Below are 10,980 nucleotides of genomic sequence, written 5' to 3'. Positions count from 1 at the left end.
GAGAGAGAGAGAGAGAGAGAGAGAGAGAGAGAGAACCAAGAGAGCAATGCAGGAGTATTTGGTGGTAAATCAATAAAAATCTGCTGGGCATAGAGATATTACTCAGTGGCTAGGGCATTTGCTGCTCTTGCAGAAGACAGTTTCACAGAACCCAATTGATAACCCAAAACTATCTGGAACTCCAGCTTCATGGGATTTGATGCCTATTCTGACCTCTGTAGGCTCCCTCATGCACATGGAACACAAACACTAAGGCATACATACATACACATAATACAAAATAATAAAAAATAACTTAAAAATCAAAAGCAAAGGGAACATTGTGGAGAGATAAACATACAACTGTGCAATCTAGATGGCTTGCCAGTGTTGTTCTCTTCCTGTTACTGAACAAGCACTGAGACACAGCATTGCACTAGTGAAGACTCTTCTTCTTCTTTTTTTGTTTTTGTTTTTGTTTTTCGAGACAGGGATTCTCTGTGTAGCCCTGGCTGTCCTGGAATTCACTCTGTAGACCAGGCTGGCCTCGAAATCAGAAATCTACCTGCCTCTGCCTCTCAAGTCCTGGGATTAAAGGCATGAGCCACCACCGCCCGGCGATGACTCTTGGTGTAGCAGATGTTTACTCTTTTATATTCTAAGATAAGATTAAGACATTGAATAAGAATTTTCCTTCTTCCCATACTTTCTCTATATGCAGAGATGAGGTCTTATGCAATAGTTTCAAATTACTAGGAGGGAAGGAGATAATAATTTGTAGCACTTATTGTGCATCAGCCACTGCGGTTAATACCTTCATTAATCTGTAGATTTCCCCTTGATCTCCGCATTTTCATTACCAATGTGTCATGTCAAAAGATGCAAAGAAATTGCTTCAGGTTTTACTAGTATTAGAAGTGACTTGGCTGTGAAGTCCCTACAGAAAGACTCAGCCTGATTTCTATAAGATCAACTGTGTTCAGAAAGAAGAAACACACATTTTATGGGAGCATTCTAAATCAAGAGTTTATAGGAAGTGACAGTTGAGATTTCTGGAAGAACAAATAGTTTTGGGTAATAAAGAAAAAAAGACAAGCATTTAAGACAAAGTAAAGTATTTATTTAAGGATTTGGTCAGGACCAAGGGCATTAGGTTGTGTGAGTTTAGATGCATCATGTGTTCATAGGAAAGTGACATAGGAAAATTTTGAAAAAGTGATGACCTGTGCTGGCAATGGGTCTTTTCCACAAGGGTGCTCTTTGGGTGTTTTGAGGGAAACAGGAAGAGGCCTGCAAAGATAATGATCATCTAGAGAACAACTAAGACACTGATAGAACTTCACTGATAGTGGTGATCTAAGCAGAGAGTATGGGTATAGGTTGGGGCAATTTCAGCAAGGAAATTGACTTCATGTTAGGGGGACACTATGTACCATAAGCTTTATAGAAAAAGGTATTTAGAAAGTTTCCAATGTTGATCTCTGTGACAAAAGGTGATTCCTACTAGCTAACTAATAAACATGATATCAAAACTGAGAAAAGAGGATGGGACTTGTCTAGAACCCAGGAAAAAGAACAGAGAGGGTGATAAGCAGTATGAAATGAACAGCCAGTCCAGGGTGTTGGCATAAGAAACCAAAATATGATGTTTTTATTAGAAAAGAAAGCACTGGGTGAATATAGATAGGAAACAGAAAGATCACTTCAGAAGAGAGCATGGGACAAAGGATAACATGGCATCAGTGAGAGCTTTACAATATTTACAGAAAGCACACATTTCTATTTCAGGAATCAGAAACAGCATGGAGCTTAATGTTTCTGAATGTTTCTATCTAAGGGTAGGGTTGACCAGAAGTTCAAAGTACATGAATGTGTAGAAAACCTTAATAGATCAGTGCTTCATACACCAGTATTAATATGACTGATCTTAGGACCTGGGTAAGATGAATGGAAGGTAGAGTGAAGCTGCTTTTTCACTTCTGTCACTTGTCTAATAGCACTGTGGCTGGTTAGAAGTGTCACTCCTCTTGGAAAGCACTGAGATTGTAGGTATTACAGGAAGTCTTTGCAAGTATCTAGATCAAATTCATCATCTGTCTAACACAGGTAAGAAAGTAAAGGCAGATCTTATGTATCCCTAGAGGTGTGCTCCTAAACTGCTTAGTACATGGAAGACTTGACTTTTGAGGCTGGGTTTCTAATATGTCTCTTATGTTTGGAAGAACAATATTCCCATGTCTTAATGTTCTGGAACATTTTATGGCCAACTCATTAAGCAAATGAAGAAAAATTAGTAGGAACTGGGGGATTTCTTACTTGTTGAGAAAACCAGGAATTTATGCCTTTATAATATCATGGCACTGCCCAGGGTTGTACATGATTCTGTAGCCATAGATGATTCTATTGTCTAATATATCAAGAAGGCTTGATATATCTGAGGAAAGTAATTTGGATATATACTTCCAAACTATATATTTAAAATTAATTGAGCATTTGGTAGGTCTTTAAGATCAGGATGATTTTTTGAGAATGCTATGATGTTTATTTGTATTGGGTGGCTATGGGGCTGAGGGCTGTCTATAAAACATGAAGAGGAGTGGTAGTCACTAGTCTCAAAGGTTTAAGACATTACTTATCTAAGAGTTTGAGTGTCTTCAATCTAAGAGTTGCTGACCTATGACAAGGTGATGATTACATTACAGATTTCATGTATTTTTTTCATGCTTGATATAAAAAGTCTATTGATAAATGGCACATGATTCATGATAAGTACTGTTTCCAGGATATGGTACGCATGTAGAATACAAGTGGTCTTAAGTAGATATTCAGAAGTGCCTTTACTAGAGCATAAAAGAAGTAAATTTCTAGTCTAGAAAGGATAACTCTCTTTTTTGAGGGAGGTATGTTGCTAAATAAAAAACATATAGATAAGAATTGAAATAGTTCTATATCTTTCATTAGCAGAAAACAAATATGACTTAAAATTTTACTCAAATGATTTTTAGTCTATGTGTGATGTTGGTCAATTTTTCAATCTTCTCACATTCTTAGTTTCTGACTCAATCTCTAGCTGCAAGGATGACAGTGAAAAATTTCACAAAAAGCATTGACTACCAACACTTAATGATGTTTTCATCAAGGTCAATTATGACAAGATGTAACTGAAGTTTAGTAGCATCCTAGTAAAGAGAATGACAAAACTAAGTCTTATTGTCAAAACTCTGAAGGACCATATTCTAAAATGTTGACAAAATACAGTATTAAAATTGATATACTTTGTATAATAACAGAAGGAATTTTATTTACATTAGCCTATATAAATATATATTGATAAGGAAAGCTCATTGGTTGAATTTTTATGACTTCCAGAAATTTCTAAAGGTACTCATCCTAAATGCCCAGGTAGAGCCTTTCGTATTGCACTTTCATCTCACAGTGGTAAAGCAAAGCTCTCCTCATACTCTGAGGTTACAAAGAGCTCCTCTTTCCTCTGTAGCCCCCCATTCCCTTATCTCCAACAGACTATACAGAAGTTCTCTATAAATCTTCCTGTCAACTCATTCTGTTGTCCTAGCACCAACTACACCAGAAAATCTTTGAGACTCTACCAGGCAAGCCTACCAGAGATTCAACAGCAAAGCTGGTAGGCCAGCGTCAGATCTTCACAACATTTCTCTTCTCCATATACAGTCCCCAAGTATCACCCCAGCTTTATCGTTGACTACCAGTTATAGCCTCTCCTCACACCCAGCCCATATTCCCATGGGACAAAACAGATCCTGGTGGAATATTTGTTTCTTTATGTGAACCCCTTCAGCCCAATCCTACTCCATCTCCATTCTTAAATGTCAACTTCTATACCTAGGAACACATTTTATCTGGAAGCTCTAGTACTTACAACTACCAGAATCCCCAAAGAATTTTCTATGAAACTAAATGCAGCCACCATACTCTCCTAAGACCCAGAGAAGAAACAGAAACTGAGGACAAATCACCTGTCCAACAAGAACAAGGCCAGATATCTGCTCCTAGAATTACAATCTTTCTAATCAATAAAACACAAGACAATATATCCTCACTAAAGCCAGGCAAACCTACCACAGTAGGCCCCAAAGGAGGCTGTTCACAGCAACATATCTGAAGAAGCACAAGACAAAGATCTTACAATGTCCTTTAAGAATATAAAAAAGGTCCTCAACGAGTAAATGTATAATCCCCTCAAAAAATCTGTGAAAACACAACAATGACAACAAAAGTGGAAGAAAATTATAAAGCAGTTCTAGACCTGTAAGTAGAAATAGAATTAATAAAATAGGCATTTTGTGCTGTTGAATTTTGCTCTTAGAACAGCCTTCATTATGTCTAATAATTTTGCGTATGTTGTGTATTCATTTTCATTTTAAAAACATCTCAACTGAAAGCTAGAACAATAAGAAGAAATCACATCCAAAAGGAGTAGATGTCAAGAAATAATAAACTCAGGGCTCAAAGCAATGAAATAGAAACAAACAGAGAAAGAGAGAGGGAGAGAAAGAGAGAAAGAGAGAGGAAGAAAGAGAGAGAGAGAGAGAGAGAGAGAGAGAGAGAGAGAGAGAGAGAGAGAGAGAGAGAGAGAATATCAATGAAACAAATAGTTGGATCTTTCATGAAGTCAGTAAATTTGGTTGGAAAATCCTTATTTAAATTAACTAAAAGGCAGAAAGAAAGAGAGAGAGAGAAAGAGAGAGGGAGAAAGAGAGAAAGAGAGAGAATCTAAATTAACAAAATAACAAAACAAAAAGAGGCACATAGCTGTGACACCAACGAAATCCAGAGTCTCATAAAAATATACTTTAAAATATACTCCAAAAATTAGTAAATCTAAAAGAAATAGTAATTTTCTCCATACATACTACTTAACCAATTTAAGTCAAGGTCAAATAAGTAATTTAAATGGACCTAAAAACCCTGTGAAACAGAAGCAGTAATCATGAAAAGCCCACGACCAGATAGTTTTAGCATAGAATTCTAGGAGACTTTGACAGAGGAATTAAGGTCAGTGCTTCTCAAATTATTCTTCAAAATAGAAACAAAAGGAACATTGTCCTAGTTGTTTTATAAGGCCACAGTCACTTTGATTCTTAAACAACACAAAGACCTACAAGGAGAATTACAGTCCAATTTCCCTTATGAAGATAAATGCCAAAATTCTCAATAAAATATTTACACACTGAATCCAGAAATATGTCATAAACATCATCACGGTAGAGTAGGCTTCAGCCTACAAATGCTCTGATTGATCACTGTGAGTAAATTGATAAATGTTATCTATCCTATAAACAAACTGAAAGACAAAACCAAGTAGCCATCTTGAAAGATAGAGATAAAACCTCTGAGAAAAATTCAATACTCCATGATATGAGTTCTGGACAGATGCAAGGGACATAACTCAAAATAGTAAAGGCTGTTTATAGCAAGCTCATTGACAACAGCAACTTAAATAGAGACACTCAAAGCAATCCCACTACAATTAGAAATGAGACAAAGTTGTCTCTTTTAAAATAACTATTCAATATATTAGTTGGAATCTTAGCTAAAGAAAAAAAATTAAAGTTTTTCAAGGCAATGCAGTTTGAAAAGAAAGAAGTCAAGGTATTTTTATTTTCAGATAATGTGATAATATGCACTAATGATCCTAAAAATTTACTAGGAAAATCCTACAGCTGTTAAATACTTTCAGCAAAATAGCTAGATAAAAAATTAATTAAAGTATTCAGCAGCTTCCTATATAGAAATGACAAATGTAAGAAATTATGGAAACAATTCATTTCACAATAGCCTCAAATAATATAAAGTATCTTATAGTAACTCAAACCAAACAAGTTTAAGAGGTATGATTAATACTTTAAGATACTGAAGAAACCAATTGAGAATACACCAGAAGATGGAAAGATCTCCTATGTTCATGAATCTGTAGAATTATTATGGTAAAAATGGCTACTATACCAAAAGACATCTACAGAGTCAATGTAATTCCCTTCAGAATTACAACACAAATTCTCATAGACTGTAAAAGGACAATCTGTAGTTTCTTATGGAAATATAAAAAGAAAACAAGAATATCTGAAGCAATCATGAAAAATAAAAGAATTTCTAGAGATATCACCATTCCTGACCTCAAGTTACAATATACCACAGAGCTATAGTGGGAAAACAGACATATTTATCACTGGAATTGAAGTGAAGTCCCAGATATAAATCCACTCAGCAATGGACACAAGACATTTTTTTTTGTTGTTTTTTTGTTTTGTTTTTTTTTTGTTTGTTTTTTTGTTTTTTTCGAGACAGGGTTTCTCTGTATAGCCCTGGCTGTCCTGGAACTCACTCTGTAGACCAGGCTGGCCTTGAACTCAGAAATCCACCTGCCTCTGCCTCCCAAGTGCTGGGATTAAAGGCGTGATCCACCACTGCCCGGCAAGACATTTTAAAAGAAGACAGAAACAAGCACTTGAAAAAGACAGTATCTAGAACAAATAGAGCTGACTGAACAGGATGGCTTAAGTACTTGTATTCAAATATGTTCATATTCATCACTCAGCACAAAACTCAACTCTAAATTCACTAAAGGCATTGACATAATACCTGATACACTGAATCAATAGAAGGAAATTAGGGAATAGCTTTGAACTAATTGACACAGTGGGAAAAAAATCCTTTCTGGATAGACTGTTAGCTCAGGCACTAGTACCAACAATTAATACATGGGACCTAAAGAAATTAAAAAACTTCAAGACAAAAGACATAATCAATTAAACTAAGTGGAAGCCTATAGAATGGTAAGACCTTTACCAACTATAAATCAGATAGATTGCTAATATCCAAAAATATATGAAAAACTAAAAAAAAAAAATACATATGGAGAAAAATAGCCCAATTTAAAAATACAGCATATTCCTATATAGAGAACAGCCACAGGAGGAAGCTCAAATGCCCAAGAAACACTTAAAGAAAAAATTTGTGCTTTTATTCACCTGGGAAATACAAAACAGAACTACTTTGAGATTTCATACCTGTCAAAATCTCCAGATTAGTAAGCCAAGTAACAGCTTATGTTGACAAGAATGTGGATCAAGAAGAACGCTCATCCATTACTGGTAGGAGTGCAAACTTGAAAAGCTATTGTGGAAGTCTGCCTGGAAGTTCGTCAGAAATTTAGGAATCAATCTACCTCAAAATCTAGTTATATCACTCTTAGTCATAACTCCGAAGGACTATTCAGACAACAGAAGAGACACTTGCTCAACCATGTTCATTACTGCTCTATTTATAAATATCAGAAATTAGAAAGAACCCTACCCTCAACAGATGAGTGGATAAAGAAAATGTGGTACATTTACACAACAGAGTATATTTCACAGCTGTTAAAAAAATTAAATCATGTAACTCACAGGTGTATGGATGGAACTAGAAAAAAAAAACCATCCTGAGTAAAGTAACACAGTCCCAGAATCATAGATATGGTATGTATTTATGTATATGTGGATGCTAGTTGTTAAATCAATATTTAAGAAAGCAATTTTGTAGAACCACAAGGTTAGATATACAGTGAGAGACTGAGTGGCAAATGTATCTCCCTGTGAAAGGAATAATATAGTGAATAGTTATAGATACATGTAGGGACAGGAACAGGAGGATCAAGTGGAGAGGACTATGAGGACAGTATTGGAGGAGAAGCAGCTAAAATGAAGGGTCATTTGCAGAGTAGTCTGAAAATATAATGTAGCAGAAGCTTCCTAAAACTATATATATATATATATATATATATATAGATAGATAGATAGATAGATAGATAGATAGATAGAGATAGATAGATAGATAGATAGATAGATAGATAGATAGATAGATAGATAGATAGATATGAAGGTGATCTCAATGAATTTACTAAACAATTGGGAACACAAGGTCTACACTAAACATAACTTCACCAAATGACCTTCCAGTACTAGAGATGCATTACATGTAATTTAGATGTTGACCAAAGAAGTCCCATGGGAATCCAGGCTGTTGCTGAGACTATAGATTGTTCTTTAAAAACTGCCTACAAGACCACATTGCTGAAAGCAACTCTACACAACTCATAGAATGTGGAGAAGTCACAAAGCCTTCATTCCTGTGTTATAGCTTCCCTGAAGACACTCTGCGAGATACTGAAGGAAAAAAAAAATCAAATCAACCTACCTATAAACCCTTTGATTGACAATGATGTCCTTCTAGCAAGGCAGTACACTATGGCAGAAAGATTGTGAAAGTAATCAACCAATATCTGATTTGACAGAAGGCACACTCCATGAAATAGAAGCCACCTGCAACTCTGTGTGGCTGTCCAAGAACCTGAGGCTAAACACCCTAGGAGCCTAGGTTAAAACCAAAGTAGTAATAGAATGACTCTGGATGACTTTTTACTGCACTCATAGATCAGTGCTTTCTTCAGCCATCACCAAAGAAGCTTCCTCTCGCCGCAGATGGAAACTAATACAGAGACTCATAGACAGACATTATGCAGAAAGTGAGAGATCTGTCTTGGAACACTCAGCACTAAATGGCTTGTCTCCATAAAATACTGCAGATGAAGAAGCAGAAAGAGTAAAAGAGCCAGAGGAATGGAGGACATCAATGAAACAAGCCTCTATAAAAGAACAGGACCAACACATATATCAGCTCATAGGGTCTAAGGTAGCATACCCAGGGCCTGCATGGGTCTGAGTTGAAAAAATAAGTGCAGACATGCCCCCAACCTAATCTAACCCTAATCTGTTGATAAGCACTTGCAAATAAAGATTTAGATTCCTCTAAGAAAGTACCACTGGAGAACAACCTCATTTTTTTTCATTTTCCATGGTATTTAATTAAACACTTCCTACTTGACTTTACATTTATTTTCTTTTTTAAAATTGGACATTTTATTTATTTACATTTCAAATGTTATCCCCTTTCCTGGTTTTCCCTCAGGAAATCTCCTATCCTATTCCCCTCTCCTTGCTTTTATGAGGGTGCTCACCCACCCACCAACTCCTGCCACGCTGCCCTGGCATTCCCCTACACTGGGGCATCAAGCCTTAACAGGACCAAGGGCCTCTCCTTCCATTGATGCCCAACAAGGTCATCCTCTGATACATATCTACAAATGTGGCTGGAGCCATGGTTTGCTCCATGTGTACTCTTTGGTTGGTGGTTTAGACACTGGGAGCTCTGGGGATTCTGGTTGGTTGACATTGTTGTTCTTCCTTACAAACTCTTAAGGATAGGCTATAGACACAGCAGTAGATAGCCAACAGAAAACACACTCAACGGAATCTTTGTAGGGTCCTTGTCTCATAATGTCTTGTTGGGGCTTTTCCATTTTATATCTACATTTAAAACATTTTATTTTATTTTACTCATTTATATCTTTTTCTTTACTCTCTTTACCATTCGTGTCCTTTGCATATGTTATAACTTTCAATTTAGTGTTTTTGTGATATTCCTTAGTGTGCAAATGAGTCTCTGTTTCTTGTACCTTTCCTTTAGTTTTTTTCCTTCTGTTTGTTTTGTACAATTTTCATGTGTTAATGTTTGTTTTATCACTTTATATCATATTTTATTATCCTTTAGAGGCCTGTTTGCTAATAATTGACAAAAATTGATTCTTGATGGAATGGGTGGTAGGGAAAACTGGGAGGAGTTCAGAGAAGGGAAATTGTAATCATAATATATTATTTGAGAAAAAATTTCTACTCTCAATAAAAAGAAAATATCTGGTGACTGGAGAGAGGCTCAGTTATTTAAAGATTAAGAGTGTTTCCTGCTCTTTCAGAGTATTAGATTTTGGTTCCCACCACCCACACTGGATCATCCACAATAATTTATTTCTCTAGTTCCAGAAGGGTTGTGATGCTTGAGGCTTCCAGCAGCAGCAGCGTTTACATATACATATGCCTTACCACAAACATACACAGAATTAAAAATAATACAAATATGTCTTTAAAAGTATTTGAATTAGGAGGTGATTTTATACCTACTTGTTAAGCATTGAAAAAGAATAGAGTTTACTTTGTAGTTTCTAAGGAATGTCTCTTTAGCTTTTGTATATTGATTGTTGTACTGTGTCTCTCTATTAGAGACAAATATGTATTTCTCTACCAGAGATCTTATCGGAGCTAGTTGTCTATTCAGAGATATCACTGGAGTTGGTTTCACGGGATCATTTTTTTAGTAACTGAAAAAATTTGGTTTTGTTTCTTCCCTGGGACTTCTTCATTATGAGCAACCTGTAGAGTAATTAGTGGACTAGGACTTTATAAGACAAGACCCTGGGCATATATGCCCAATAACTCCATAGCCTATCACAAATATACTTATGCAGCTATGTTCTTTGCTGTTCTATACAATTCCAAGGGAATAGACCCACCTTAAATGTTCATCAGCAGATGGGTGAGTGAAGAAATGCAATGAAATTTCATTGTGCTATTGAAAAAAAGGAAAATTAAGAAATTTGCCGAGAAATGGGTGAATTTCTAAAGTATAATATTATGTGAATTGAAACAAATTCAGAAAGAACAAAAGCTGCATGTTCTTTTTCATATGTGAATTCTAGTTTGGACTATACACACACACACACACACACACAAACACACACACATACATACAAACACACATGCATGCACACACACCTGAAAGCACACACATATGCACACCTAGACAAATACACATTTATATGATAAAGTTTAAGGACACAGGAAGAAAGACCTGGGGGAATCAAGGGGAGAAACAGGATAGGGAGGTTGAGAAAGGATAATTTATTAAAACATTCTTTGTTTGTAAACACCATAATTATATAAATATACATAATTATATTATATGCCAATTTAGAAGATTAAAAATGTTCTTTAAATTAAAAGTTAACTTTTAAATTCTTACTGAAGTAATTTTTCATAAGATCACTTAAGATCACTGTAAGACTTACACTAACTTGTATTTTTCTAA

Source organism: Mastomys coucha, unplaced genomic scaffold (genome assembly GCF_008632895.1).
Source record: "Mastomys coucha isolate ucsf_1 unplaced genomic scaffold, UCSF_Mcou_1 pScaffold16, whole genome shotgun sequence".
Taxonomy (NCBI): Eukaryota; Metazoa; Chordata; class Mammalia; order Rodentia; family Muridae; genus Mastomys; species Mastomys coucha.
The sequence above is the reverse complement of the archived record's forward strand: the minus strand, read 5'-3'. Positions refer to the sequence as shown.